The 27588-nt window shown below is 39.1% G+C and overlaps 1 long non-coding RNA gene and 1 pseudogene across 3 annotated transcripts; one reads left to right on the forward strand and one right to left on the reverse strand.

The window, feature by feature from the left end:
- Positions 1 to 2096: 2096 nt before the first annotated feature.
- Positions 2097 to 2588, reverse strand: LOC125546385 (annotated as a pseudogene).
- Positions 2589 to 5130: 2542 nt separating this feature from the next.
- Positions 5131 to 9933, forward strand: LOC125546386. Of its 3 annotated transcripts, none has more exons than XR_007300623.1 (3): positions 5131 to 6353; positions 6587 to 7840; positions 8411 to 9933. It is a non-coding gene; the product is annotated as an uncharacterized LOC125546386 (long non-coding RNA). The 3 variants fall into 3 exon arrangements; XR_007300621.1 differs by having other exon boundaries at positions 6587 to 6706; positions 7538 to 9930; XR_007300622.1 differs by having other exon boundaries at positions 5131 to 5438; positions 5514 to 6353; positions 6587 to 9928.
- Positions 9934 to 27588: the final 17655 nt, after the last annotated feature.

Genomic DNA, 27588 nt, shown 5'->3' on the forward strand with positions numbered 1-27588 from the left:
CTTTGTTTTGTTTTTTCCTTTAATGTGGGAACTGAATTCAGAAATTGGGGAGGGGAAGGTTAGACTCTTTTTCACACCGAAGACTATTTTTTGTTATTTTTGGCAATCCCTTTTTGTTTTTGGTATGATTGACTAAAAAAATCCAAGAAGGACACTGGACTTGATTCTGCGTTTTACTTGGGTATAAGCACAAACGTGCTGACCTATATCCAACCTGTTCGTCCCCTTGCATTGCAGACTTTTCTTATAGCAATTGTTATTAGGTGGCCAAGTCTATATATGTATTAATGTGTAACCCATCAATTGGCAGATGCATCAATGGAATAATGCTAGTACAAGAAGCTTTATTCATAGCATCTGTTTCATGACAAACTGGATGGTTTAGTGTATTATGGTAATACTCATATGCTAATTAGCCCAATATATTACATGGCTAATAACTGGCACACTGATTAAACACACTTGTATGATGGTTAGTCCTAATTTGCTGATTAACATATTACTAATACATCGACTAAGCACATGAATTTAGCTGCAACCATGACAAACTTTCTCCCATATATTCAGGTAATTAAATGCATCTTGTAGATATTTTCATATTGTAAGTTCAATTAGAAATCTGTGGAGTTGGTTTTGATGTCTCTAATTTGTTAAAAAAAATGGGAACCGTAATTTTTGGTTAACATGTATACTTGTGAAGCTGAGATCAAAATCGAAGCCGTGAAAAAAAATCATTCTCTCATATTGGTGATGTATCAAATATCCTATAAGTTATGTAAAAGTCTTCTGACCTTGCGAGCATGGATCAATGTAGTTATTGTGGTGCAGCTGGCCATTTGGACTGACATGTTAATCAACGCATGTCTTCAATGCGCGAGTCTGCCTTCTGGGCCACTGGCAAGGTCAGAAGTAATACAAGAGCTGTACTAATTATATACGGTGAATGAAATTTATTATACAGGCTCGATGTATTAGAGCTGCACGAATCACGCGGAAACAGTCGGTTTTGATAACGACCTCGCGTGGCTGCATGTCCACTCATGATTTATCAGGGAAATAACTGGAATGAATATCCTTATGGCATCTGGCAAATACGTGATTACATTCATTTTGTAGTGGGCTATGGTGCTGTATAATTGCACTGTAAGCAAAATTTGATATGGGTCGCACTGTAAGTACTAATTGTACTAGATGTTATATGGGAAGGAGATATTTATGCATTATGATCCAGTAGAAGACTGTCATTACACAATAGTAGTTGAGAGGATAGATAAGGGACAACCGGGTCTGCCTGCGGATGCGCATTATGGGAAAAGTGGAAAGAAACATTTATGTTTAGAGAAAAAAAACGGAAGCGTCATTACTTCTTTTCTTGGCATGAGGATCAGATCCGTATGGCAAGCAGGTGCAGCCTGTGCGATGGAACAGGGCCCCAAAATTTCTGGGGCCCCAAAAATTATCTTAAATCGCAATTAATAATAGCATTAATGGAGGGAATATCCAAGCAACGCTTCATGTCCTGTACAACGTTCCAACTACCAACGCCAACCAGTTCCAAATTCGAAGGCTTTCTCTTGACCTCTCTCTCCACTTAAATAGTAACAATTAATAGTATAAATCACTGCTAAGTTTTTTTGTGAGAAAATTTTCGATCTATTCATCTTTAAAATCATGGCAGTACAACGAATGCCAGAAATAATAAAAACTACATCCATATCCGTAGACCACCTAACAACGACTACCAGCACTGAAGCAACAAGCATCATACTAGGAACTAGTACAACTTATTGCTATTCTTCGCCGGTTTTTTCCGTTATCCTTGAATCAAATCACTTCACAAATTCTTCAAAGAAATTTTAGTATAGCAATGGATTGATATTCTCCGATCTCATTTGTGTTTTTTCTTCTCATCATATATCTCCCTTGTATTATTATTGGGAAGATTATGTTTATGGTGTGCTAAATAAATAATATATTCATAATTATTATTTTCTATATAAAGGGCCTAGTTTCATGATATTTTGCACCTCGCGTATGGCCCTGATGAGGATCCAAGCTAAGCAAATACTCGTAAGGTAAAAAATTGCAGAGATATATTATTCTTGGATTCTGTTTGAAGTTGATATGCTATTGCATGTTTGCCTTCTTGGAGAACAACACAAAGTGGATGTTGGGCAACACGCCACTATGGGCGATCGTGATGCCGTCAAGCATCTTGGAGAGCTCCTCGTCGTTGCGAGTGGCGAGAAGCAGGTGGCGCGGCATGAGGCGGGTCTTCTTGTTGTACTGGGCCACATTGCCCGCCAACTCCAGCATATGTGGTTTAAAGTGAACACCGAGACAAGATCAATTACCACTATGTTGAGCATGAACGGAACATGAATCTATGAGATCGGTCGTTGGTTGGTTACGTCGGCGGCAAGGTATTCGAGGACGGCGGCAAGGCCAATGGGGCCGCTGGAGCCGACGCGGTCCACGTAGCGTCCCTTCTTGAGATAGTGCCCGACGTGGCCGGCGGTAAACTAGAGTCCAGCCTTTGTGGATCGGGTCACCGCCTTCTTCCGCTCGGCACTCTTCCTCTCGTCCATCTCCCGTCCTTCTACGACGAACTTCAATCTCTCGAAATGTGGGCCGCGACACTGATGAATCTAAACGCAAGCTTATCACTTTTATAGGGAGTGCTCCGGAGTAATGGGCGCGATTCACATGACATGTAGTCGACACCTTCGGATCTAGGAGGGCGGGCGACAGGGATCGACTCAGAGGGGCATGATCGATGGGAGGGGGTGCGATCTGTGTGACCAACGTTCTCCACCGCAAGATCTGGAAGGTGCAAATGGCTAGGATCGGCTCGGCTGGTTCTATCCATGTCGCCGACGTCTTTGCCATTGGATCTGGAAGATCCATGTGGCTACGATTAGCTCGGGGCATGATCCGTGCGAGGACCGGATGGACCAATCAGGATTTGAGAATCTTCTGTCCTCGCTTTGTTTCGTTTTTTCTTTAATGTGGGAACTCAATTCGAAAAATTGGGGAGGAGACTCTTTTTCAAACCAAAGTTTTTTTTGTTTTGTTACTTTTGGCAATCCATTTTTGTTTTTAGTATGATTGACTGAAAAAAGTCCAAGCATTTCTCGCACCAATGAAGAAATTCAAGCATGTCATGAAGCACTCAACAAGAAAAGGCATCATGTGAAGAAGATCAAGAAGGACAAGGTCACAAAATACATAAGCATCTAGGGGTGACTACAAGGAGGTCAATAAGAACAGTTTTATTTCCATGCACATTGCCAATCCATATACAAGAAAGGAATAAAAAGTACTCTCTCTGTGTAGTGTCAAAAATCGTCTTATATTATGGGACGGAGGGAGTAATTCCTGACTTTTGGAATAGGATCCAATAGAAAGTTTATCATGAGGTGATGAAAGGGCACAAGACTAAACTTTATGACCAAAAGTATGTCAACCCCCGAGCTCTGATGGACGAAAATTGAAAGTAACTGGAAAACAAAAAGAACCCCATAAAATTGGAAAGAAAAATCAAAAATCCAGAGAGAAAAAACCGCCCCAGTGCGTGGAATAAAAAAATGTTCATGACATTATAGAAAATGTTTCCGCGTTTAAAAAATATGTTCATCATGCCTTAAGAAAATATTTTTACAATGATAAATAATGTTCATGTAATTTAGAAAAATGTTGCGTGCACTTTAAAAAAATTTCTATGACATTAAAATAGTGTTCAAGAACTTTTCAAATGCTTGCACATTTACAAAATGTTCATGGAAAAATGTTTAATGTGTTACAAGAAAAGTTTACCGTGCATATAAAAAAAAGCTACAATGTAAATTTGGCAAATGTTCAAACATGTATTCAGAAAAATGTTCACCGTCTATTAAAAAATGTTCAACCTTTATGTGAAAATATTCAGCCTATATACTTGAAATGTACACCTTGATTTTCTTAAAAAAACAATCTGACTATAAAAAACAGAAAATACCAAAGAAGAAAGAAATAAAAAATAAAAATTGAATCCAAATAAATTCAAAATGAAAAGGAAAGAATTCTGGAAGTAACAACGGAAAAAAGGATGGAAAACTATAGAGAAAAACACAACCGTGGAAGGTTCTAAAACCAGCTTGCAGTGTTCCATAGATGGGTGTGCCGCATGTTGCGAATCCTACTGAGGCTCACCTACAGGGAGCTCGTGTTGGCCCTGTCCAGTAACCGCGCGCTACTCGTCATGTTTTTTTTTTCGTTTATTATACACATTGTATATATCTTTTTTATTTTCAAATTTCTTTATATTTCATAATATTTTACACGTACACACACATGTGTATAGAAAATGTGTGTGTGTGCGTGTATGTGTGTGATTAACATTTATTATACACATAATATTTTACACATACACACACACATAATATTTTAAATTCTACACAAAGTATATGGAAAATGTTAATCACGCACTCAATTTTTTTAGACGTGTATAGAAAATGCTAATCATGTGTATGGATTTTTTTGTAAATTAATAAATATCAGACGTTTAAAAAATCAACATGCATTAAAATAATGGCATAATTCTAAAAAATGTAAGTTATATTCATGGAAAAGGTTCACAGTTTTAAAGAATGTGTTCGTGACATTTTCGTGAAAATGTATACGTAATGTTAAAAAAAGTTTAGTGCCACTAAAAAATGTGCATGAAATTATAAAGAGATATTCTAGCAAATCAAAACAGGTTCGTGACCTTTTAAGAAAATCTTTACAAAATGTAAAGAAACGTTCGTGCAGGATAATTTTTTCCCGTTAACAAAAGGTAGGTGGCATTATAAAGAAATATGCACATGTTTCAAATAATTACATGAAAGTTTAAAAAATGCTTGTACAATGTAAAAAATGTTTGTTGCCATTAAAATTGTACTATGTGTATTTAGGAAATGGTAATCTTACCTTATCTTTACCTACTAATAAACCACCGATTGCTTCTGGTCGTCCGTCGTTACTACTTTTGCAAAAATGTACCTGTAGTTTTGGGTATTCAACCCGCAGTCCTTTTTAAAGTGGTAAATATAAGAAAACGTTTCGTTCTTGCAAAAGAGACCCTGTAGTTTTGGGTATTCAACCCGTGGACCGAGCAGACTGAAAAAAAAAACCACACACGGAGGACGGGCTCACCTCCTCTCCCTCTCGCCCACGATGTCCTCGCCGCCGCCACCACCCATGCCGTCCGCTTCCGGTGAGCTCCGGCGCCACGCACCATGCCCCTGAGCTCCCAACGGTCCTCTCCTCGCTCCCCTCCAGCCAGATTCTCTGCTCCCGGCCTCTACCGCCCGCTCGCAACCCCATCCCCATGGCTAGGGTTTCAGGCAGGGCTTCGCCGGCGTCAAGGGCATCTTCACGGAGATGTGAAGGACGCCATGGACCTGCAGCTCCTCATGGTTTTATCATGTTCCTATCTCATCCGCTCCCTTTCCCGTCCCTTCCCCAACTCGATTCCTTCCCTTCTTGCGCAGGTCAGCGGGGAGGAACCCTAGCCGGCAGCACCTCCTCACCTTGGATGACGCCTCTGCTGCGCCAAGATAGGGCAAGCAACCCCATCTGCTCTCAATCTCTCCCATTAGCACAAGTCCAGTTTTTTTGAACAAAATTCTGCTACTACACGAACAAGTCCATGAATAGATCTATTTTTATTTGTGAATTGATATCCTTCCAAACACAAACAGTGTATATATGTGTTGTTTTTATTTTTGTACCCTTTTCATTTTTGTGCTTTTATATGTAAGCTCATAAAATAGTTATACTGAAAATGACATGTAAGTTCTTACTGTGGGAGTATGACGACATGAAATTCTAACTGAATTCTTTTCAGCTGGAAAACGCCTTTCTACAAAAAGGAAATAAATTATTCAATTCTTGGTTCCACATAGTCCTAATTGCTTACAGTTTTATCTCTGTTCAATCTATCTTACTGAATTTCTGAACAACCAGGGTTGCTAGCATGCTGTGTGGTGGATTTGTTTTTTTGAAATTGTTTCACGGCTATTTGAGTGCTTTTGTTCGTTCTGTTCATCAGTTCTTTCTAGTATAGTGACTCAAGAAGTGATTCTTCTGCAAAGTGATGTGCTCTCAATCGAGCCAGGCTCCAGGAAAGGTGACCAAGTGGTGTGTGTTTACCTAGCCGAGCATAATCTGAACGACTCCAACTGTTGTGTACAAATCCAGCTATGCAAGTGCAAGTAAAACTACGGTGGTTGTTGCATCCACAAGCTGAGTACAAGGCAGGCTGACTACTAGGAGCCAGTATGACAAGTCTACAAAGATCTCCAGTACTGACAAGGCTCAGTCTGTACAAGGTAAAGATCATAGTGTACTTCACCCTTGATTATTTCTGAAATGAGATGTTTTTCAGTGGATTGATATGTGAGCTGAGAGTGTGCCGGTTCCCTTTGGCTGGTTGGTTAATTGTTGTCCATGTGGTTTCCAGGATTTTCGTATGTTTGTAAGCTTGTCATTATTCTTATTTTCCAGACTAGATCTGACTGCGGGTATAAAACTTTCTTATTTACTCGATTTGCTACTCATGCAGGGGGTGTCTCAGTCTGGTTTGCCGTAGGTCTTCATCGCTATGTTGAATCACATGCTCCTTATAGTCTAATGCAAGTTGCTCATATTCAGAAAATTGGTTACTCTTGAATGAGGAAATAAGGTGCTGATATAAGCATTAACATTAGAGTTCACAATCAGGAACTAACTAAAGCATTAACATTGTATAGACTGTATACATTAAAACAATCAGTGCCGATGCTAATTTCAGCCTTTTATTTCTGGAGTCAAGGGATAACCTTTATTTGAATGGTTATATTTTTATTTCAATTGGAAACAATCTTGATGCACCATTGAAGTTATTTAATAAGAACTATCAACTACTCCTTTTCTATTTTTGCATATTAATGGCCCCAGGTACTCAACTGAGGAACACACCATGCCACTTCGAATCAATATTATCACCATGTATGGAAGATACTAGGAACCATGACTTTCTGATGAATATTCTTATGCCATAGAAGTTTCTCACTTATATAAATTAAATTTAACTCACAATATAGAATGCACTTAGTAAAATAAAAAATATCAGAACAAAAGTAGAAATTTTCCCCAAACAATTATGTTTACACTTCTCCTACTGTTTAGAGGTTGGTTTAGTTTTACCCTGTCAAGAAAAAATCATATATAGTTCTCCAGAATTGGCCTGGCTTATCACATTACGAAGATCCACACTGTGGTAGTTCCCTTTGTAAACATGTACTTTCAATCGTGGTGATATTTTTCAACCTAGATGTACCACATCATGCAAGTTAGATAAAGAATACAAATAAGAAATAACTAGGCCATATTAATGGTGGTTTCACTCTAAATAGGACTAAGCATAAGCTTGTAAAATAAAGAGCACATTAGTTGATTCTCTACATATAATATCACTGCATATTACATTCAGGTTGTATAAGACTGAATTTGTTTTTTCTGTTCGGTTCCGCAGATGTCAGTGTGAACTGGTCACTGCTTTCGGAAAGTGTAGGTAAGTGGGTTACATTTTAGAAGATAACACAATATTGGTGATGCCTTATGGACACATCGCTGTTAAGGATAATGCTTTTGCAATGAGTATTGACATTTCTGGTTGGTATAATGCAACACGGTGGAATCTCTTTGTAACATTGCAACTGAATATCTTGCATGCAATTCAAGGTGTACAGTGATGTCGAGTGCACCGGGTTTGCAGAGCTGCCCCAAGTGCAAGCTCTACATTGACAGAGTGGATGCTTGCACCTTGCGCCTGCAGGTAACTATTGGTTCCCCAAGTCTCCTTCCTACGTGTGGGCACTGTATTTGGTACTTGTGTGGATCCACAATTTCTAGGTTGTAGAAACTGCAGGACTACATGGTGATTTGTCAATGATCTTAAGTTGGCCGACTCTACTACATGGAAAGAATTAATTATGCAAATCCAAACTATTTCTGTATAAAGACTGGATACTACTGTTAATACTGATTTGGTTAACAACATTTAGCTCATGCAACTCTAATGCCAGTTTGGCCATCACTATCAGAAGTAACACCTATACAAGCTCTATTAGTAAACATCACAATTCATGAGTGTTGTTTGACATCACATTAGTGAGCTCCTCGCTCTTGTGATCCTGTGTTATGGAGTCATAACCATTTTCAGTTATTTTCATGCCAACACATTCGATGTTTTCTGTTTAATGTTAAATCATAACCATTAATTAGTCCATCAATGTCTTTTAGTATGTGTTTTCACTGCAAAAGCTTAACCATTGCAGTTTCCTGTGTGTAGAAGCTTGTAGACAATTTTGTTAACTGATTTCTGTGATTTGTTTTCTGTATGTAGCCCCCACTTATGTGGATGGTTCGGCATATCCATATAAGCTTTGTCTTGCAATGATGGTCCAAAGTTTCAAAAAATATATTATATGAAGTTTCAAATTACTTTTTAAAAGTTTGATGCATCTCAAGGACAGTTAGTGGTTGTGTCCCGTATCTAAGCAGCACACAATTGTTGAAGGGTCATGACAGAATCAGAATTTCCAGCATTCCTTTTCCAAGGTAGCATGGATTCGGGAACTTATTCATCAGACTAATTAGAGAATATTTTTACTAATCTGGGCCGGATAACGTGGCGGCTCGAGTGACTAGGGGCGGCGTGGCTGCTAGATGCAGAACAGCGGTGGATGCTGGAGCTTGAAGGGTCCAGATCCATGCGCGGTAGGGGTTGGGGAGGCGGATCCAGAGATGGGCGACGAGGAAAGGGTCGCTGGTGACGACGAGGAAGGCCGGAGCGCGTCTTCCCAGGTGGATCCATGGCATCCGCGACTCCTGGGCATAAAGGAGACATGGAGGTGAGGGACAGAAGGAGGCGCGGTGCGGCGACCTTACGTATTGAAAGTTCACTTCACAAATCTGGAGAACTAGCTGTAACCCCCTTCTCATATCCTTGCACAGGTAAGCAACAAAGTTTGTTTTGGTGATTTTTGCCTTCTTTGATTGATACTTTTGAAGCATCAATGGGTCTCATTTGTTTGTCAATTCGTCAGTTTACTGTAGCCTATATAGCTGTTGCCGACAGTAAACTATATTTGATTGACAAGCAACACATCATGCACTCCTACATACATGGATTCTGTTTGTACTTGACAGCAACAGACTACTCCAATGTATGAATATGTTTGTTTAAAAATGGCAGAATATGTATGAATATTAACTTCATACATGGAGTAAATTCGTAAAAGATGTATGGGATGAGTTTACTGATAAAAAAAGAATACAGAATGCCTGAATGACCCCAATGTACCCAGCTCTCACCGCCATATAGCTAGCACAAGAGCTTAAAAGCAAAGTGCCAGCATGCCTCATACATGTTCCAAGATAAACTAGAACATAGCTACAAATGTAATGCATCAGCAACGTTGTCTGCTACTCTGCTTCACGTACAGCGTCATTGCACATTCAGTTAGGTACGTGCAGGACCTTGCAACATTCAGTCAAGCAAGTAGCCGCTGTTGTTGGAACGCCGTTGTGTGGGCAGTGCTGAAGCAGTCGGCTCGTCCTCGGATTAGAGCAGTGCCGAGTCCGCCGGGTCGTCCTCGCAGCGGGGAAGTCCCGAGGCTGCCGGGTCACAATCGAGTGCAGCAGCGCCGCGGCCACCGGGTCGCCGCCTGATAGAACACCAAGGCTACCAGGCCATCGTAGCATCAAGCAGCGCCGAGGGCCCATCTTTTTTTATTTGTACTATAACAATATGAAGTTTGTATTTTAACAATCTTTGATTATTTTACATGTATTATGTCCAGCTTGCTGTTGCGAGTCCTTGTTTATTCTTGTGACAAATTTAACTATGATTTTCAGCTCATGGTGCAGTGGTCAATATTAAGATGAAGATAGAAAGATTTTTAACAGAAAAATAAAAGGAGAAGTTCTAATAAAATATGCAATGCCCCGTAGCAACGCACGGGCATTTTACTAGTACTAATAAAGCACGGACTGTTTCTGGTCCTCCGTCACGCCATTTTACAAATAAACCCCTCGGTTTTCTGTAAATCAACCCGCAATACATGTTTAAGTTACAATCGAACCGTTTTTTCTCATTTTCTCAGAAAAACCCCTGACGTTTTAGACAATCAACCCACCGTCCATATTTAAGTCAGCCGAAACGTTTTTTTAGTTTTAATAGAAAACCCCTTGACGTTTCAGTTAATCAATCCAAAGTTTATGTAAAATAAGATTATTCATATCTTTTAAACCGTAACTTAGATTTTAACATGTTATATATGAAACTTGATTAGAAAAATATGTAGAATCTAAATATGAAGTTATTTTTAGCTGTTAAATATTTCTAAAATATAATTTTTGATGCAAACTTAATATATAGTGTACGGTCTGTTTTTTTTGTACCGTCGGTGATTCGAATTGCAAATAAACATCTATTAAAACTAGAGTGAGAGAAAAAAACATCGAGAACCATGCATACACAACTATGAAAAACCTTGCGGGAAAAAAATAACATACTTTTTTATCTTATTCCAAGCGAGTGTGCGCACGTGCGCGCGCGCAAAAGAGAGACATTAAGACTAACCACATTCAAACGTGTTTTCATTGTGTGAGCACAGAGGCCACTGTCGGCAACACAAATATGATGCCATGTAAAACTAAAAGACGTGGGCCTATTAATGTCTTGAGTCATGGTTATTGGGTTAAGAGTGTGTGTTATTTTCTTTCCCGTTGCAATGCACGGGCTTTTTTTTCGAGCGAGTGTGTGAGTACAGAGGAAATACAAATGTGATGCCATGTGAAACTAAAAGACACGGGCCAATTAAGGTCTTGAGTCATGGTTATTGGGTTAAGAACGTGTGTTATTTTCTTTCCCGTTGCAACGCACGGTTTTTTTTGCTAGTGTGTATTCATAAATTCAGAAACATGTATATCATGTGTTAGGTTTAATCTTGACTAGGTTAATTAGCTTGATCATGTTCAAGTTCCACATGCAACGTAGAGTCCTGATGCATGCGCGTACGTGATATGAGACTGGTACGCCATGTACTAGTAGCTAGCGTGGCAGAACAAGATGGAGTTCGAGTCTAATTAGGATAGGTGGCCGTGTGTTGCATAGAGTCTGGTTTGGATTGATAGTCACGCCGTGTAGGTTCAGGAGAAGTTCTTGGGTCGGGAACGTGAAGTTGTAACCACGAGAAAACAAGAAAAGAAACAAAGAGGGAAAAAGAGAGGCACGACACGTGCCTTTGGAAAAAGTTTTTGCGTGCACATGTGTTCATCGTGATTTGACGTGATTGATCCCGTGGACGAATTCCAATATCATAAATTTGTAAAGTGTTTAAAGTGTACTCAAAAAATGTTTCATCTGTATGCTAAAAATGTATATTGTGTACCGTCATAAAGTAGATATGTGTTAAAAAGAAAAACCATTTAAAATCGACAAAAACATGAATAAAATAAAACCAATCCGAAGAATACAAAGAAAACGAAGCAAAACAATGAGAAAACATAAAAGTATAACAAAAAAGTGAAGAAAACCAATGAAAAAACAAATAAAAATATCATGTATGGAAGGAAAAGACAAAAACCAGACAAAGTAGTGAAAAACAAAGAAAAGCTTTAGAAAGGGAAAAAAATAAAAGAAAACAGCAAGTGACCTACATCAAGGGAGCTCCTATACAGCGCTGCAGGCGCCCGTTAACGATCCGGCGCCTGCAGCGCTGCTAGCATGAGCCGGCCCACTAGCGTGCTGCCACAAATTTTGTTAATTTTTTTTATGAAAATAAAAATCTGGATGAAGAAAGGTTTACAGATTTAAAGAAGAAAAGTTCATCCATTTGAAAAAATATGTTCACATGTTTCAAAAAGTTCCATAAATTTTAAAAAAGTTCATCAATTTGAAAAAAGTCCATTCAAATTTTTAAAAAGTTCGCCCAATTTAGCAAAAGTTCATTAAATTTGAAAAAAGCTCATATAAATTGAAAAAAAGTTCATCCATTTTTCAGGACAAATGCTCATTAAATTTCGTAAAATGTTCATCAATCTAAAAAAAGTTCAAAGAATTTTCAAAAAAAAAATTGTCAACCGGCGCCTAGATGGTCCGGCCCATTTACGGACGCCACAGGCGCCAGTTAACAAAATGCACGTTAACTGGCGCCTGTGGCGCCAAATAGGAAATGCCCTACATCTTTTTTTTTTGTTTTTTGTTTTTTGCGGGTAGGAAATGCCCTACATCGACACACGAGCACAAGCGAGCGACTGCCCCTAGTGGGCCGGCCCGATTTGCACGCCCTTAGGTGATTCCTATTAAAAGAAACCCCTTGTGACGAGTTTGAGCATCCTGCCCATTTTCTGTATCTTTCTTCTTGAGAACAGCTAGGCTGGCGGATTTCTTATTTGATGCACTCTGCGTTAAAAAAAAAGATGCACTCTGCGTTAAACTGGCGGAGCTTCGCAGAGGTGAGCGACGTGAATAGCTCAGTGGGCCGGGGCCAATTGGCGGTTAGCATAGGTATTGCAGGCTGAAGGTTTTCTCCTGGTTTTGGGAACCTTCTAGAAGGTTTCCCCGAACTGGGATTTTATTTTCCTGTTGTTTTTTTTGGCTGGTTATCTTTTAGTTTCCTTTCTTTTTTCCTTTTGTTTCTTTTTTATTTTCGTTTTCGATTTTATCTTTTTTGTTTCTTTCTTCTTTTTTTCCTTTTTATGTTTATTTTTTCAAAAAATCGTCAATTTTAAAAATGTTCGGAATCAATTGTTCCCAAATTTGAAAATATGTTTGGGGTTTTCAGAAAATGTTTCCAAATTTTAAAAATGCTCGTATTTACAAAAAATGTTCCCAAATTTTAAAAAATGTTTGCATTTTCAGAAAATGTTCCTAAAGTTGAAAATCTAACATTTTTAAAAAAATCGTGTTTTTAAAAAATATTCGTAAATTTCATAAAATTTTCACATTTTTCAAGATAATGTTTGTAATTTTGAAAAATGTTCAAAATTCGAAAAAATGTATGCAAAAATTAGAAAAATGTTCATATTTTTCAAAAAAATTGTTTGCATTTTCAGAAAACATTCAGTTTTTGAAACATTTGATATATTTTCTAAAAGTGTTTGTGCTTTCAAATAATGTTTCAAAATTTGAAAAATGTTCGTTTAAAAAAATGCATCTGCTACAGTAGTCCTGCCATGTCATTTTACTCAGCTACAACATGTCCGTACGAGTAGATGGTTGAATGGTTGCGCTGCTTATATGTCACCATTGTTGTTTTGGTCTGTTGGCTATCATCGCGCGCACAACTGCAAGAGGTCAAGGGTACGATTCCGAGCTAGCTTGCGCATTTTCCCTTTTTGTATTTTCGATTCCACGATACAGTGCACTACTAGGTCGGCCTAGGTCAGACATCCTCCTGTGCGTTTGCTTGACATTATGTTGCATAACGCGACACATAGGAGGTCCCCTAGGCTGGAAGGCCCACATCAACTATAGCGCGACTAAAAGAAAATAATGACTCAAGGCCCAACTAGTTATGTGCTAATCTTCGGCCTGCATGTACTTGGGAATTTTGTTTGTTTTATCTCTCCTCTCGTGTCATATGATTTTGTTTACAACTTTTCATAATTTCCTTTCCTTCCCTTTTCCCACCTAATTTGCAATGTGTCCATATGATGGGAGAAAGATCAAGATAAAAAACGCTCTAATGGGCCGCCCCTGCTCCCCCATGATACGTCCATTTTGCATCATGCTTTTACATCGATATTTATTGCATTATGGTCTGTTATTACACATTATGTCATAATACTTATGCCTATTCTCTTTTATTTTACAAGGTTTTCATAAAGAGGGAGAATGCCGGCAGCTGGGATTCTGGGCTGGAAAAGGAGCAAATATTAGAGACCTGTTCTGCACAGCTCCAAAAGTCCTGAAACTTCACGGAAGACGTTTTCCAAATATATAAAAAATACTGAGAGCAAGAACTTCACCAGGGGGGGCACACCCTGCCCACGAGGGTGGGGGGAGCGCCCTACCCCCCTGGGCGCGCCCCCTACCTCGTGGGCCCCCTGGTGGCCATCTTCTGCTATATGAAGTCTTTCGATGGGAAAAAATAACAAGCCATCTTCTCAGATGAAACTCCGCCGCCACGAGGCAGAACCAATCTAGGGCTCTGGCGGAGCTGTTCTGCCAGGGAAACTTCCCTCCCGGAGGGGGAAATCATTGCCATCGTCATCACCAACGCTCCTCTCATCAGGAGAGGGCAATCTCCATCAACATCTTCATCAGCACCATCTCCTCTCAAAACCCTAGTTCATCTCTTGTATCCAATTCTTATCTCCAAGTCCGGTATTGGTGCTAGTAGGTTGCTAGTAGTGTTAATTACTCCTTGTAGTTGATGCTAGTTGGTTTAATTGGTGGAAGATCATATGTTCAGATCCTATATGCATATTAATACCCCTCTGATTATGAACATGTTTATGCTTTGTGAGTAGTTACGTTTGTTCCTGAGAACATGGGAGAAGCCTTGCTATTAGTAGTCATGTGAATTTGGTATTCGTTCGATATTTTGATGAGATGTATGTTGTCTTTCCTCTAGTGGTGTTATGTGAACGTCGACTACATGACACTTCACCATTATTTGGGTCTAGAGGAAGGCATTGGGGAGTAATAAGTAGATGATGGGTTGCTAGAGTGACAAAGGCTTAAACCCTAGTTTATGCGTTGCTTTGTGGATCCATATGTTTCATGCTATGGTTAGGTTTACCTTAATACTTTTGTTGTAGTTGCGGATGCTTGCAATAGAGGTTAATCATAAGTGGGATGCTTGTCCAAGTAAGGACAGTACCCAAGCACCGGTCCACCCACATACCAAATTATCAAAGTACCGAACACTAATCATATGAGCGTGATGAAAACTAGCTTGAGGATATTCCCATGTGTCCTCGGGAGCGCTTTTCTCTATATAAGAGTTTGTCCAGGCTTGTCCTTTGCTACAAAAAGGATTGGGCCACCTTGCTGCACTTTATTTACTTTTGTTACTTGTTGCTCGTTACAAATTATCCTATCACAAAACTATCTGCTACCACTTATTTCAGTACTTGCAGAGAATACTTTGCTGGAAACCGCTTATCATTTCCTTCTGCTCCTCGTTGGGTTCGACACTCTTACTTATCGAAAGGACTACGATAGATCCCCTATACTTGTGGGTCATCAAGACTCTTTTCTGGCGTCGTTGCCGGGGAGTGAAGCGCCTTTGGTAGGTGGAATTTGGTAAGGAAAAATTTATATAGTGTGATGAAATTTACTATCACTTGTTACTATGGAAAGTAATTCTCTGAGGGGCTTGTTCGGGGTATCTTCACCCCGACCAGTAGAGAAAAGAGTTGATCCTCAACCCAATGAACCTACTGAAAATGAAAATGTCTGCTTTGAAATTCTTTCGGGTATGATAGAAAAACTGCTAGCTAATCCTTTTTAGGAGATGGAACAAAGCATCCTGATGAGCATCTGATATATGTGGATGAAGTTTGTGGAATATTTAAGCTTGCAGGTGTACCCGGAGATGTTGTTAACAAGAAGGTCTTCCCTTTATCTTTGAAGGGAGATGCATCGACATGGTATAGGGTATGTGATGATATGGGGTCTTGGAATTACAAACGATTGAAATTGGAATTTCATCAGAAGTTTTATCCTATGCATCTTGTTCATCGTGATCACAATTATATATATAATTTTTGGCCTCACGAAGGAGAAAGCATCGCTCAAGCTTGGGGGGAGGCTTAAATCAATGTTATATTCATGCCCCAATCATGAGATCTCAAGAGAAATGTTTATTCAAAATTTATATGCTCGGCTTTCTGATAACAATCGCACCATACTCGATAGTTCTTGTGCTGGCTCTTTTATGATGAAGACTATTGAATTCAAATGGGATTTATTGGAAAGAATTAAACGCAACTCTGAAGATTGGGACCTCGACAAAGGTAAGGAGTCAGGTGATACGTCCATTTTGCATCATGCTCTTATATCAATATTTATTGCATTATGGGCTGTTATTACACATTATGTCACAATACTTATGCCTATTCTTTCTTATTTTACAAGGTTTACATAAAGAGGGAGAATGTCGGCAGTTGGGATTCTAGGCTGGAAAAGGAGCAAATATTAGAGACCTATTCTGCACAGCTCCAAAAGCCCTGAAACTTCACGGCAGATGTTTTCCAAATATATAAAAAAATACTGAGAGTAAGAACCTCACCAGGGGGGCCACACCCTCCCACGAGGGTGGGGGCGCGCCCTACCCCCCTGGGCGCGCCCCCTACCTCGTGGGCCCCCTGGTGGCCCTCCGGTGGCCATCTTCTGCTATATGAAGTCTTTCGATGGGAAAAAATAACAAGCCATCTTCTCGGACGAAACTCCACCGCCATGAGGCGGAACCTTGGCGGAACCAATCTAGGGCTCTGGCGGAGCTGTTCTGCCGGGGAAACTTCCCTCCTAGAGGGGGAAATCATCGCCATCGTCATCACCAATGCTCCTCTCATCGGGAGAGAGCAATCTCCATCAACATCTTCATCAGCACCATCTCATCTCAAAACCCTAGTTCATCTCTTGTATCCAATTCTTGTCTCCAAGTCCGGGATTGGTGCTAGTAGGTTGCTAGTAGTGTTAATTACTCCTTGTAGTTGATGCTAGTTGGTTTATTTGGTGGAAGATCATATGTTCAGATCCTATATGCATATTAATACCCCTCTGATTATGAACATGTTTATGCTTTGTGAGTAGTTACTTTTGTTCCTGAGGACATGGGAGAAGTCTTACTATTAGTAGTCATGTGAATTTGGTTTTCGTTCGATATTTTGATGAGATGTATGTTGTCTCTCCTCTAGTGGTGTTATGTGAACGTAGACTACATGACACTTCACCATTATTTGGGCCTAGAGGAAGGCATTGGGAAGTAATAAGTAGATGATGGGTTGCTAGAGTGACAGAAGCTTAAACCCTAGTTTATGCGTTGCTTTGTGGATCCATATGTTTCATGCTATGGTTAGGTTTACCTTAATACTTTTGTTGTATTTGCGGATGCTTGTAATAGAGGTTAATCATAAGTGGGATGCTTGTCCAAGTAAGGGCAGCACCCAAGCACCGGTCCACCCACATACCAAATTATCAAAGTACCGAACGCGAATCATATGAACGTGATGAAAACTAGCTTGGCGATATTCCCATGTGTCCTCGGGAGCGCTTTACATCATATAAGAGTTTGTCCAGGCTTGTCCTTTACTACAAAAAGGATTGGGCCACCTTGCTGCACCTTATTTACTTTTGTTACTTGTTGCTCGTTACAAATTATCTTATCACAAAACTATCTGTTACCACTTATTTCAGTACTTGCAGAGAATACCTTGCTGGAAACCGCTTATCATTTCCTTCTGCTCCTCGTTGGGTTCGACACTCTTACTTATCGAAAGGACTACGATAGATCCCCTATATTTGTGGGTCATCAAGACTCTTTTCTAGCGCCGTTGCCGGGGAGTGAAGCGCCTTTGGTAGGTGGAATTTGGTAAGGAAAAATTTATATAGTGTGCTGAAATTTACTGTCACTTGTTACCATGGAAGGTAATCCTCTGAGGGGCTTGTTCGGGGTATCTTCACCCCGACCAGTAGAGCAAAGAGTTGCTCCTCAACCTACTGAACCTACTGAAAATGAATATGAAAATGAAAATGCTTGCTTTGAAGTTCCTTCTGGTATGATAGAAAAACCACTAGCTAATCCTTTTTTAGGAGATGGAACAAAACATCCTGATGAACATTTGATATATGTGGATGAAGTTTGTGGATTATTTAAGCTTGCAGGTGTACCCGGAGATGTTGTTAAGAAGAAGGTCTTCCCCTTATATTTGAGGGGAGATGCATCGACATGCTATAGGCTATGTGATGATATGAGGTCTTGGAATTACAAACGATTGAAATTGGAATTTCATGAGAAGTTTTATCCTATGCATGTTGTTCATCGTGATCGCAATTATATATATAATTTTTGGCCTCGCGAAGGAGAAAGCATCGCTCAATCTTGGGGGAGGCTTAAGTCAATGTTATATTCATGCCCCAATCATGAGCTCTCAAGAGAAATGATTATTCAAAATTTTATGCTCGGCTTTCTGGTAACTATCGCACCATGCTTGATACTTCTTCTGCTAGCTCTTTTATGATGAAGACTATTGAATTCAAATGGGATTTATTGGAAAGAATTAAACGCAACTCTGAAGATTGGGACCTCGACAATGGTAAGGAGTCAGGTATGACACCTAGTTTGATTGTGTTAAATCTTTTATGGATACCGATATTTTTTGTAAATTTAGCACTAAATATGGACTTGACTCTGAGATAGTAGATTCTTTCTGTGAATCTTTTGCTCCTTATGTTGATCTCCCCAAGGAGAAGTGGTTTAAATAGCATCCTCCCATAGAAGTAAAAATAGTTGCACCTATTAAAGTCGAAGAAAAGACTATCACTTATAATGATCCTACTGTTCCTACTTCTTATGTTGAGAAACCACCTTTCCCTGTTAGGATAAAGGATCATGCTAAAGCTTCAACTGTAGTTCGTAAAAGCAATATTAAAACATATACACCTCCTGAGCAAGTTAACGTTGAACCTAATATTGCTATTGTTAAAGATCTCTTGTCCGATAACATAGATGGGCATGTTATTTATTTTTGTAATGAAACTGCTAGAATTGCTAAACCACGTGATAAAGATAAACCTATACCTGTGGTAGGCATGCCTGTTATTTCTGTTAAAATAGGAGATCATTGTTATCATGGCTTATGTGATATGGGTGCTAGTGCTAGTGCAATACCTTATTCCTTATACCAAGAAGTTATGCATGATATTGCACCTGCTGAGATGGAAGATATTGATGTCACAATTAAACTTGCCAATAGAGATACTATTTCACCAATGGGAATTGTTAGAGATGTTGAAGTCTTGTGTGGGAAAACTAAATATCCTGCTGATTTTTTTGTTCTTGGTTCCCCACAAGATAGCTTTTGTCCCATTATATTTGGTAGACCCTTCTTAAGTACTGTTAATGCTACCATAGATTGCAAAAGAGATGTTGTTACTATCGGTTTAGATGATACGACTCATGAATTTAATTTTTCTAAATTTAGTAGACAACACCGTGAAGAAGAATTACCTAGTAAGGATGAAATTATTGGTCTTGCTTCTATTGCTGTACCTCCTAGTGATCCTTTAGAACAATATTTGCGAGACCATGAAAATGATACGTTTATGATTGAAAGAAGGGAATTAGATGAAGTATTCTTCAAATAGGAACCTATTCTGAAAAACAAATTACATGTTGAAATCCTAGGGGATCCTCCTCCACCCAAGGGTGATCCCGTGTTTGAGCTTAAACTGTTACCTAATACTCTTAAATATACTTATCTTGATGAGAAAAAGATATATCCTATTATTATTAGTGCTAACCTTTCAGAACATGAAGAAGAGAGATTATTGAAAACTCTGAAGAAGCACCGTGTTGCTATTGGGTATACTCTTTATGATCTTAAGGGCATTAGTCCCACTCTATGTCAACATAAAATTAATTTGGAAGAAGATGCTAAACCAGTTCGTGATCATCAACGCCGACTGAATCCTAAAATGAAAGAAGTGGTAAGAAAGGAGATACTAAAGCTCCTTAAGGCAGGTATAATTTATCCAGTTGTTGATAGTCAGTGGGTAAGCCCTGTCCATTGTGTCCCTAAGAAGAGAGGTATTATTGTTGTTCCTAATGATAAAGATGAATTGATTCCTCAAAGAATTATTACAGGTTATAGGATGGTAATTGATTTCCGCAAATTAAATAAGGCTACTAAAAAGGATCATTACCCCTTACCTTTTATCGATCAAATGCTAGAAAGATTGTCCAAACATACACATTTTTGCTTTCTAGATGGTTATTCTGGTTTCTCTCAAATACCTGTGTCAGCTAAAGATCAATCAAAGACTACTTTTACATGCCCTTTTGGTACTTTTGCTTATAGACGTATGCCTTTTGGTTTATGTAATGCACCTGCTACCTTTCAAAGATGCATGATGGCTATGTTCTCTGACTTTTGTGAAAAGATTTGTGAGGTTTTCATGGACAACTTTTCCGTCTATGGATCTTCTTTTGATGATTGCTTGAGCAACCTTGATCGAGTTTTGTAGAGATGTGGAGAAACTAATCTTGTCTTGAATTGGGAAAAGTGTCACTTTATGGTTAATGAAGGTATTGTCTTGGGGCATAAAGTTTCTGAAAGAGGTATTGAAGTTGATAAAGCCAAGGTTGATGCTATTGAAAAGATGCCATGTCCCAAGGACATCAAAGGTATAAGAAGTTTCCTTGGTCATGCCGGTTTTTATAGGAGGTTCATTAAGGACTTCTCAAAAATTTCTCGGCCTCTCACTAATTTATTACAAAAAGATATACCATTTGTCTTTGATGATGATTGTGTAGAAGCATTTGAAATACTTAAGAAAGCATTGATTTCTGCACCTATTGTTCAGCCACCTGATTGGAATTTACCCTTTCAAATTATGTGTGATGCTAGTGATTATGTTGTAGGTGCTGTTCTAGGACAAAGAGTTGATAAGAAACTAAATGTTATTCAGTATGCTAGTAAAACTCTAGACAATGCTCAAAGAAATTATGCTACCACTGAAAAAGAATTCTTAGCAGTTGTATTTGCTTGTGATAAGTTTAGACCTTATATTGTCGATTCTAAAGTAACTATTGACACTGATCATGCTGCTATTAAATATCTTATGGAAAAGAAAGATGCTAAACCTAGACTTATTAGATGGGCTCTCTTGCTACAAGAATTTGATTTGCATATTGTTGATAGAAAAGGAGCTGAGAACCCCATTGCAGACAACTTGTCTAGGTTAGAAAATGTGCTTGATGACCCACTACCTATTGATGATAGCTTTCCTGATGAGCAATTAAATGTCATAAATGCCTCTCATACTGCCCCATGGTATGCTGACTATGCTAATTACATTGTTGCTAAGTTTATACCACCTAGTTTCACATACCAGCAAAAGAAAAAGTTCTTCTATGATTTGAGGCATTACTTTTGGGATGACCCAGATCTTTATAAAGAAGGAGTAGATGGTGTTATTAGACGTTGTGTACCTGAGCATGAACAGGAACAGATCCTACGCAAGTGTCACTCCGAAGCTTATGGAGGACACCATGCTGGAGATAGAACTGCACATAAGGTACTGCAATCTGGTTTTTATTGGCCTACTCTCTTCAAGGATGCCCGTAAGTTTGTCTTATCTTGTGATGAATGTCAAAGAATTGGTAATATTAGTAGACGTCAAGAAATGCATATGAATTATTCACTTGTTATTGAACCGTTTGATGTTTGGGGCTTTGACTATATGGGACCCTTTCCTTCCTCTAATGGATATACACATATTTTAGTTGTTGTTGATTATGTTACTAAGTGGGTAGAAGCTATTCCAACTAGTAGTGCTGATCATAACACTTCTATTAAAATGCTTAAAGAAGTTATTTTTCCAAGATTTGGAGTCCCTAGATATTTAATGACTGATGGTGGTTCACATTTTATTCATGGTGCTTTCCGTAAAATGCTTGCTAAATATGATGTAATCATAGAATTGCATCTCCTTATCACCCTCAGTCTAGTGGTCAAGTAGAATTGAGTAATAGAGAACTCAAATTAATTTTGCAAAAGACTGTTAATAGGTCTAGAAAGAATTGGTCCAAGAAACTTGATGATGCATTATGGGCCTATAGAACTGCATATAAAAATCCTATGGGCATGTCTCCGTATAAAATGGTCTATGGAAAATCATGTCACTTACCTCTTGAAATATAACACAAGGCTTATTGGGCTATTAAAGAACTTAATTATGATTTTAAACTTGCCGGTGAGAAGAGGTTATTTGATATTAGCTCACTTGATGAATGGAGAACCCATGCCTACGAAAATGCCAAGTTGTTTAAAGAAAAAGTTAAAAGATGGCATGATAAAAGGATACCAAAGCGTGAGTTTAATGTAGGTGATTATGTATTGCTATACAACTCTTGTTTAAGATTTTTTGCAGGAAAACTTCTCTCTAAATGGGAAGGTCCTTTCGAGGAGGTCTACCGTTCCGGAGCCATAAAAATCAACAACTTCAAAGGCACAAATCCGAAGGTGGTGAACGGTCAAAGAATCAAACATTATATCTCAGGTAATCCCATAAATGTTGAAACCAATGTTATCGAAACCATAACCCCAGAGGAATACATAAGGGACACTTTCTTGAACGTTTAAGACTCCGAAAAGGAATAGGTATGTGGTACGACAAGTAAACCGACTCCAAAACAGTTTTTAAGGCAATATTTCTCCATTTTGGAATATTTAGAAAAATAGAAAAATAAGAAGCAGTCCAGGAAGGACACAAGGCCTCCACGAGGGTGGAGGGCGCGCCCTACCCTACTGGGCGCGCCCCCCTACCTCGTGGGCACCTCGTGTGCTCTCCAGACTCCGTTTTCGTACACGACACATATTTTGGTCGGTAAAAATTGATTATATAATCTCCCGGGGGTTTTGAGTCCCGTATCACGCAAAAATCTCTTGTCTTTGTTTTGAGTTGTCCTGCTGCAGACAGAGCAACATGTCGTCCCAGGATTAGGAAGGAGAAAGCTACGTGGCTGATTACCTTGCAGATCCTAAGATCTATGGGGATGTGGAGCACTGCGGTTGGACTACGGAAGAAGAAGAGGACTATGAACCCAAGGAAAAGGAGGAGACGAGCTCAGATGAAGATGAAGCCCCACTACCTCAACCTGGGGACATGCATGTGGAGTTCAAAAAGTCAAGCCTCCCGGATAGGGTAAAGAAACCTAAGATCGAGTTTATCCCTTTTCGCCTCTTGCGGGAGAACAAGCATGAACTATGCAAAAAGACACTGAGCTTGGAGCAGGAGATCGAGGACCTAAGGGACCAAAATTATGTCCTCAAGCGCAAATTAAGGAAGAAGCCTACGTCATCAACAAAATCACCACCGTCTCCACCAACAAAGAAGAATTGAGTATCTGGTATGGGCACTCCACTTGGCAACTGCCAAGCTTGGGGGAGTGCCCCGGTATCGTATCACCATCACTTTTATCTTTACCGTTTTTCTTAGTTCGATCCTTTTGATAATAGCTTGATCTAGTAGAATAAAAGTTCTTAGTATGATCTAGTCGTGAGTTTTGCTTTATTATCCTTCTATGTAATCGAGTCCGTGAGCTATATAATAAAGATTAGTATTGAGTCAAGGGCTTGATTATTTTGCCATGATCTTAGATGAATAAAAGAAAAGAGAAAGAAATAAAAAGAAACAAAGAGATCATATGAGTCTTATGGAGAGTAATGAGCTCACATAGAAAGAGTATGATGAATAAAAGTTGTTGAGAGTTGACAAACACAATTTTGGTCATCGTTGCAATTAATAGGAAGTAATAAATAAAGAGAGGTCTTCACATATAAATATACTATCTTGGACATCTTTTATGATTGTGAGCACTTGATACGTCTCCAACGCATCTATAATTTTTTATTGCTCCATGCTATATTATCTACTGTTTTGGACATTATTGGGCTTTATTATCCACTTTTATATTATTTTTGGGACTAACCTATTAACCGGAGGCCCAGCCCAGAATTGCTGTTTTTTTTGCCTGTTTTAGGGTTTCGAAGAAAAGGAATATCAAACGGAGTCCAAATGGAATGAAACCTTCGGGAACGTGATTTTCTCATCGAATACAACTCAGGAGACTTGGACCCTACGTCAAGACACGTAACAGGAGGCCACGAGGTAGGGGGGCGCGCCTACCCCCCCAGGCGCGCCCTCCACCCTCGTGGGCCCCTTGTTGCTCCACCGACGTACTTCTTCCTCCTAGATATACCCACGTACCCCAAACGATCAGATACGGAGACAAAAACCTAATTCCACCGCCGCAACTTTCTGTATCCACGAGATCCCATCTTGGGGCCTATTCCGGAGCTCCGCCGGAAGGGGCATCGATCACGGAGGGCTTCTTCATCAACACCATAGCCTCTCCGATGAAGTGTGAGTAGTTTACCTCAGACCTACGGGTCCATAGTTAGTAGCTAGATGGCTTCTTCTCTCTTTTTGGATCTCAATACAATGTTCTCCCCCTCTCTTGTGGAGATCTATTCGATGTAATCTTCTTTCTGCGGTGTGTTTGTTGAGATCGATGAATTGTGGGTTTATGATCAAGTCTATCTAAATTATTTTATGTATGGTTGGTTATTTTTGCAAGTCTCTTCGAATTATCAGTTTGGTTTGGCCTACTAGATTGATATTTCTTGCGATGGGAGAAGTGCTTAGCTTTGGGTTCAATCTTGCGGTGTCCTTTCCCGGTGACAGTAAGGGCAGCAAGGCACGTATTGTATTGTTGCCATCGAGGATAACAAGATGGGGTTTTCTTCATATTGCATGAGTCTATCCCTCTACATCATGTCATCTTGCTTAAGGCGTTACTCTGTTTTTAACGTAATACTCTAGATGCATGCTGGATAGCGGTCGATGAGTGGAGTAATAGTAGTAGATGCATGCAGGAGTCGGTCTACTTGTCTCAGACATGATGCCTATATACATGATCATACCTAGATATTCTCATAACTATACTCAATCTTTCAATTACTCAATAGTAATTTGTTCACCCACCATAGAATACTTATGCTCTCGAGAGAAGCCACTAGTGAAACCTATGGCCCCCAGGTCTATCTTTATCATATCAATCTCCTACTACTTAGTTATTTACTTTGCCATTTACTTTTCCTTTATTTTACTTTGCATCTTTATCATAAAAATACCAAAAATATTATATTATCATATCTATCAGATCTCACTCTCGTAAGTGGCCCTATAGGGATTGACAACCCCTATTTGCGTTGGTTGCGAGGATTTATTTGTTTTTGTGCAGGTGCGAGGGACTCGCGCGTAGCCTCCTACTGGATTGATACCTTGGTTCTCAAAAACTGAGGGAAATACTTACGCTACTTTGCTGCATCATCCCTTCCTCTTCGGGGAAAACCAACGCAGTGCTAAAAGAGGTAGCAAGAAGGATTTCTGGCGCCATTTCCGGGGAGGTCTACGCAAAAGTCAACATACCAAGTACCCATCACATACCCTTATCTCCCGCATTACATTATTTGCCATTTGCCTCTCGTTTTCCTCTCCCCCCACTTCACCCTTGCCGTTTTATTTGCCCTCTCTCTCTATCCTCCCTTTCCGCTTGCCTTTCTTCTGCTATGTCTGAATAAAAAAGGGTTGGGGGTTCTCTCCAGAGTTTTAGTACTTTGGACAACCCCTCTATCCTCGCTAAACTTATAAATAAGGATACTATGGAAAAACCTACCGGAGTTATCAATGAGAGTCTTAATAATTTTGATGAAGATGATTCTAGAATTTTTTGTTATTTACTTGATGAATCTTTGAAATATGCTTGGTATAGACTATTAAGGATCAGGGCTAGCTACGTTCCTCAATATCAAATTGAAGTTTACCTAAAAAGCTTTTATATTGCCCTTCCTTCTTCTTTTAAGCATGTCTTAGATTCTATATTTGAAGAAGGTTTCCTTGAATGGGATGTCATAGACACTTATGAAAAAATGAAAACTATATTTGGGCACCCCATGAATGAGAAAGTTGAATCTACATCTCTTTTGCTCTCTTACCAAAATGAATCTATTAAAGAGATAAAGGCTAGCCTAGATACAAACTTCTGTAACACACTTAATCTTTCTTCTACCATTAATAGCCATGTGCTTTATCAAAATAGAAGGATTAATTCTATAGATAGCAAGTTTTCTCTTTTCTTTCCTACTACCAAAGATGGTAATACCTAGATCTATTCTTGCTTGTTATGCCTAGCTAGGGGCGTTAAACCATAGCGCTTGTTGGGAGGCAACCCAATTTTATTTTTATTCCTTGCTTTTTGCTCCTGTTTAGTAATAAATAAATTATCTAGCCTATGTTTTTGTTGTGTTTTTTGTGTTTAATTAGTGTTTGTGCCAAGTAGAACCGTTGGGAAGACTTGGGGAAAGTCTTGTTGAACTTGCTGTAAAAAACAGAAACTTTAGCGCTCACGAGAACTGCTGTCATTTTTATTTGAAGAGTGCTATTTAGTTAATTCTTTTTGGAGATGATTAATAGATAAATTCCTCACGTCCAGAAATTTATTTTAGAATTTTTGGGGTTCCAGATCTTGCGCTAGCTACAGATTACTACAGACTGTTCTGTTTTTGACAGATTCCGTTTTTCGTGTGCTGTTTGCTTATTTTGATGAATCTATGGCTAGTAAAATAGTTTATAAACCATAGAGAAGTTGGAATACAGTAGTTATAACACCCATATAAATAAATAATGAGTTCATTACAGTGCCTTGAAGTGGTCTTTTGTTTTTTCTTTCGCTAACGGAGCTCACGAGATTTTCTACTTTAAGTTTTGTGTTGTGAAGTTTTCAAGTTTTGGGTAAAGATTTGATGGATTATGGAACAAGGAGTGGCAAGATCCTAAGCTTGGGGATGCCCATGGCACCCCCAAGATAATCTAAGGACACCTAAAAGCCAAAGCTTGGGGATGCCCCGGAAGGCATCCCCTCTTTCGTCTACTTCTATCGGTAACTTTACTTGGAGCTATATTTTTTATTTACCACATGATATGTGTTTTGCTTGGAGCGTCTTGTATGATTTGAGTCTTTGCTTGTTAGTTTACCACAATCATCCTTGCTGTACACACCTTTTGAGAGAGCCATATATGATTTGGAATTTGTTATAATACTCTATGTGCTTCGCTTATATCTTTTGAGTTATATAATTTTGCTCTAGTGCTTCACTTATATCTTTTAGAGCACGGTGGTGGATTTGTTTTATAGAAACTATTGATCTCTCATGATTCACTTAGATTATTTTGAGAGTCTCAATAGCATGGTAATTTGCTTAAAATCCTAATATGCTTGGTATGCAAGATTAATAATAAAACTCTCTTATGAGTGTGTTGAATACTATGATAAGTTTGATACTTGATAATTGTTTTGAGATATGGAGATGGTGATGTTAAAGTCATGCTAGTTGGGTAGTTGTGAATTTGAGAAATACTTGTGTTGAAGCTTGTGATTCCCGTAGCATGCACGTATGGTGAACCGTTATGTGATGAAGTCAGAGCATGATTTATTTATTGATTGCCTTCCTTATGAGTGGCGGTCAGGGACGAGCGGTGGTCTTTTCCTACCAATCTATCCCCCTAGGAGCATGCGCGTAATACTTTTCTTTGATAACTTGTAGATTTTTTCAATAAGTATATGAGTTCTTCATGACTAATGTTGAGTCCATGGATTATACGCACTCTCACCCTTCCACCTTTGCTAGCCTCTCTAATACCGCGCACCTTTTCGCCGGTATCATACACCCACCATATACCTTCCTCAAAACAGCCACCATACCTACCTATTATGGCAT

This window comes from Triticum urartu, chromosome 3 (genome assembly GCF_003073215.2).
Source record: "Triticum urartu cultivar G1812 chromosome 3, Tu2.1, whole genome shotgun sequence".
Classification (NCBI taxonomy): Eukaryota; Viridiplantae; Streptophyta; class Magnoliopsida; order Poales; family Poaceae; genus Triticum; species Triticum urartu.